This window comes from Bombina bombina, chromosome 5, assembly GCF_027579735.1.
Source record: "Bombina bombina isolate aBomBom1 chromosome 5, aBomBom1.pri, whole genome shotgun sequence".
Taxonomy (NCBI): Eukaryota; Metazoa; Chordata; class Amphibia; order Anura; family Bombinatoridae; genus Bombina; species Bombina bombina.
In genome coordinates this window covers 868072799-868078636 of record NC_069503.1, presented here as the reverse complement: position 1 = coordinate 868078636, position 5838 = coordinate 868072799, and positions in this window count along the sequence as shown.

Sequence of the window (5838 nt, the reverse complement as noted above, 5' to 3'; positions counted from 1 at the left end):
ACCAACACAGTACAAGGGCTACTACCAGGTATCTATTATTTGAACTTTAGCTTTGCCATGCAGGACCCCCAAGTCTCTTTTCAACCCTTAACTAATGTATAACAAAAACAAGCCTGTGACACATATGTTAAGACATACCCCATCCTGTTTATAAGATGCCACATCAGCATCTGTGTCAGCATGCTGAGTTGATACACAGCTCTATCATTTAAATAGTTTTTCCAAATTTTTGGAGTCCGTTGCAACCCTCTGAAGATGCATGTCCAGCATGCTCAGTTTATGAGCTGGCAGATCGGAGCTAAGCTGGGTACAGTGACTATAACTGAAAAGCTGGATTCCAGGATACCAGCACATGCCTCAATATTGAAAGATGTCAGGATCCTGCCAAGTTACCCTCTATCCCTGGCAGACTAAACCAATAAGCTTCTACAGGTCAGTTGTCCTGATGGAGAAAAAGGGTAACTGCTCCTCCTGTGACTCACAATGAGGAAGTCAAACAATGGCACTTTCCCAGGTCTAGCTGCACACCACCTTCACTTGTTAGGGTTAATAAAGAATTGCCAGCTGTCCTATACAAAAATACGGTATAGCTGTTGAGTGGCTGTGTGAAAGTATTAGGCAGGATTATGTTCAGACCTCATGAACCCTGATAATCCCATCATGCTCACATCAGACCTCAGATCAAACCCCATATCCCTGCAGCACCTGTATTCATATACCCACATCAGGCCCATAGGGTCAAGCCCATTTAGTAAAATGACCAGTTTCTTGCATAGATTCTACTGAACAACCATCTTAAATACCAGAATATCTGGTTAAATACTGGGCACCTGATAAGCCCACAGATAGCTCAATTGGAATTTAGAAGGTTGAGATAAAATAACCATTTTAAACTTTATTAATATAGTAATTTAAAAAATGGTAATATACAGTTACAAATGCTTTCTTGGCTCAAAAATGTTATATACTAGGCATTTCCACTTTCTTCAATTGCTGTATGATTTTATGCATTCATTCACTAGCGCTCAACTTTAGAGAGTCTGTTTCAGCTGTAGAGAATTTTTTGAAAGTGTCTAAACAAAACACATTTAGTTAAAGTGATGATAAAGTTTCCATGTTTTAAAATCAGGTCCAGAATCTACGCAATATTTTAGATGGATTTTGAATGATCACTTCTAATGAAGATGCACTGTAGTTTACTTTTTAATCTAGCCATGCCATTCTAATACCCCGCGCTCTGGCCACCAACTTCAAAACTCTTTTTTTTTTGGTAAGCTAACAGTTTGAGCTGTTCTCCAATCGGCGCTCTAGCCGTACGGCACCTTTTTTTGTAGCTAGAGCACCGATTGGAGAACAATTGAAACCGTTAGCTTACCCCCACAAAAAGAAAAGTAACAGGCATATTAGAATGGTACAAGTTCCAATTTCCTGTGTGGGAACAGGAAATTGGATTCACATAAAGACATTTGGAACAACTTAGAAAATCGCATTAAAACATCATATCTGTGTTTGGTTATAATAGCTTCATAGTATAGAGGGTGCAATATAATGATTTTGGCTATGTTGATTTTAATTTTCTAATTTAAATTTAGTTCAATAGTAAATAGCCAAACACGGATATTTAGACAAATCACGGAAATTCGAATTACGTCATAACCAATGAGAGAATCTGAATCTCAAACGAATAGTATTCTGTGTATAGTTCCATTTCAGGTCTGCCGGAATCACATGATGTTCAGTGTCCTATGGTTGCAGAGTATCAGACATGCCATATGTTGTATTGCTAGTAAATCCATAATTTCTTTGGACCAATGGCGTTAGTCTTATGTAAATAATACACCGTTAATCTACAAAATAAATGACAAGTGAACAGTAAATGTCCTTAATCAAGGTTTATAAGTAGATTGCATCTATATGAGAAAAAAACAATAAAAATTATATAGTTGGTATTAAAGAACCTAACTAATCTTTGTTTACATAACTTTTTAACATTAGTGATAACAAAGTATATGGCCCTGGAAACCTTTTTCATAACATTACGTGCTAAAGGCGTGATATTTAGACATCATTTGAATACATTTGTAAGATATAAAATGGTGAAATGTATATAACAAAAAAGTGAAAAAAGACAATATTTTAATGTATTGTGACATTTAAAGAGACAGTGTCCCAAATATTTATATAAAAAAATTCAAGTGCTATTCCTATTTTAAAGTGCTAATTTATGATCTTATAGTCATAAAGAACTAAAGAGAACTCATTTTAGTTTTAATCTTGAGTAATTTTCAGACAAATGCTGCTATTCTAATATCCTTATTCAGACCCCAGTGATTATAGGTTCTTAAGGTATGGATCCACTAAAGTTCCCTTCTATCTAACTCATCTTCCAGTTTACCTCCTCTCCAATGTGTGGATACCTTTTCTATACCCATCCACAGGAATTTTTTAGATTCAAATTTTTGACATGTATTGCAGTGTAAAGGTACCCCATGAACTTCATGTTTTTTATCAATTTTGTTTAGATGTTCTAAAATACGTGTTTTCAAAAATCTAGTGGTTTGACCTAAATATTGAATTTTGGAATTACATTGTAGGAGATATATGACAATATTAGTTTAACAGGTGATAAAATCCTTGATTATAAAGGTTTTACCAGTAGTTGATGATACAAAAAATTTATGTGTACGTTTAGTATAATTGCAACCTTTACAGCGGCCACAGGTATAGAAGCCTTGTAAGTTTGAAATAGACATTGGAATTTTGGGGGCCATCCCTTTTATTAAGGAAGGTGCTAGCTTCTGTTTAAAGTTAGTACCCCTTCTAAACGTAATTTGTGGTTTATTGGGTATGATATTTCCCAAAATGTTGTAACTTTTTAAAACATGCCAGTGCTTCTTTATGATATTTTTGATCTGGTTATGTCCAGAGTTATAGGTGGTTATAAACCTAGGAAATAATTGTGTATTTGTTAATTCACGTTTTTTACCCTGTAGTAATTTTTCCCGATCTAATTGTCTCACTTCTTGTCTATCAGATTCAAGGATTGCCTTTTTGTATCCTTTTTCTAGAAATCTTGATTTTAATATCTTGGATTCTTCTATGTAATTTTTTAATTTGTCACAGTTATGTCTTATGCATTGAAACTGCCCTTTTGGAATTGCTTTAAGCCATGATGGATGATGTTGACTATCATGTTGTATATAAGTATTTACATCACATTGTTTGAAATGTGTCTTTGTATGAATAACGCCATTGATAACTGTAATGGCTAAATCTAGAAAAATGGCCTGATTTTCATGTATTTCTGGGGTTAATAAGATATTCATATTATTACTATTTAGTTGGAAGATGAAAAGTTGAAGAGATTCTAAGTCCCCTTTCCAGTTACGCAATACATCATCAATATATCTTCGCCATGTCACCAGGTCCGCCCCAAGCACGTCATTGGACCATACATATTGATGTTCAAAGTGGTCCATATAAATATTGGCATAACTTGGGTCGAACCTGGTGTCCATGGCGGTTCCACATGTTTGTAAGTATTGCATATTATTAAACCAAAAAAAATATGTGTTAAAAAAAAATCGATAGCCAAGATGATAAACTCAAGTAATGAATTGGGCAAATTGGGATCTTGTTCTAATTTCCATCTAACTGCCTCTATACCTTTATGGTGATCTTTGATGGAATATAGAGATGTTACATCCATGGTGACTCAGAGGAAACCTTGTTCCTATTTCATTTTATTGATAGTGTTTAGAACATGGGAAGTATCTTTTAAATATGATTTAGCATTGTGTGCATATGGCTGTAGAAAAAAATCAATAAAAGCAGAAAGGTTTGAAGTTAATGAATCAATCCCACTAATTGGGCGTCCAGGAGGTTTATCTGGATTTTTGTGCAGTTTAGGTAAAAAATAAAAAATAGGTGTTTTAGAGTCTGTTTTGTATAAGAATTCATATTCTTGTTCAGAGATGATTTATATATCTAATGCTTGAGTGAGCATTTCACATAATTCCTGACAAAAGATTTTTTTGGGGATTATTTTTTTATAATTTTGTATGTGTTTTCATCCAATAATATTCTATTTGCCTCCTCCATGTAGTATTCCCTATCCATGATAACAATACCGCCGCCCTTGTCGGCTTCTTTGATTATGATGTCTTCTCTCTTGATAAGATTTTTCAATGTGTCAGATTCTAATTTAGTCATGTTAAAAAACTTGGGGTTTTGTTGTATATTTTCTATATCTTTAAGAATCAGTTTACCAAACACATCCACACTTGAGCCTTTACAATGGCTTGGATAGAACCTGGAAGGGTTTTTAAATTTTGACCTAGGGTCTTTAGCCACAGGTGTATAACAAAGTGTATCCTTTTTAGCAAAAAATATTTTAATAGTAATATTTCTTATACATTTCTGGGCATCTATAAATAATTGAAAAGTATTCACGCCTTGTATAGGTATGAACTTAAGACCTTTAGTTAAAACCTTTTTACTCTTGTTCAGTAATTGTTTGTGATGATATATTATGAATCTCTATTCTATCTGTCTCCATCTTCTGTGTCTTTCTTCTACCTCCTCGCCCTCCCCTGTGAGGTCTGGTGTCCTTTCTCTTTTTCGTTGATTGGACCTGTCTAATTGTTGTGGGGCATAGTTGGAAATCCTTTTTGTCTAGGGGGGGAATATCTGTTCTGATGTACCCAATGTTGATTGGTTGGTGTGTGGTATAGGTCTGCTTTGTGTCTGTCTCGATTTTGTTTGGATAGAAAAGGATGTGTGTTGTTTTGGAATGATCTATTTTGATGTGTTATATTCTGATGAGTATTTGATTGAAAAGATCCATAATGCTGATCATTATTATGATGGTCTTTATTTATTCCCATCTTTCTCACATCATAATGATTCCCTGTGTTGTAATTGGATGCATTATTTATATCATAGTTATTATGACCATTGTTGTATCTAGGTTCATAATTTTTAAAATTTGATGCAATATGTCTATTTTGGTATTGGGGTTCTCTATATATTCTAGAATTGGAATTTGAATGTGATCTGTTTTATCCCAAGGTTTGTTTGGAAAATGTCTGCCTCTAGTGTGGTCAGATTGTCTCCCTCTAGTATAGTCAGATTGGTTGTTATCGGGTTGAGCATTCAAATTATTCTCTATGATTTTAACATATTGAGTGCCATTATCAAAATCCTCCTTATCTCTAAGGTATTTATTGAATTTTGAGCCCCCCAATCTGTTTGTCTAGCTCCTTAGCTTTATTCTTAATTTCTTCAAACGTATCACTGCATGATTTATTGATTAAAAAGGGATCTAACTAATTTTCCAAAGCTGCAATTTCTTTTTCGATACTTTTAAGTTTTATTTCTTGTGACTTGTATAATAAACTCACCAGCTCCGTAGAGCATTTGTGGAGGGCTGCATTCCATTTATCCATAAAGATTTTATCATTTGTTCTGAATGATGGAACTTTGTAAACTCTCAGGCCTCTAGGCACAATCCCTTCATTCAAATATTTATTTAAAAAGGTGATCTCCCACCATTTCTTAATTTCTTTAAGATATCATTTTTGTAATTTATTAGTTATTGTTTCCCAATTGGAAATTTCTCTATTAGTATCTTTAAATGTATTATTATATTTAGTTTGTCTGGTTGCCCTCCAATCATTGAGAGTGTTCTTAGCCATGTAGGAGATTAAACAATACAAGGTATACAGAAATTGTAAGATGACAAAAACAATACTCTGATACAGAAGTGAACTAAGAACTAATACTCTCCTTTATTCAAAACCGCTGCCTTCTGTCAGTCTCTCCCCAGGGACTGTGATA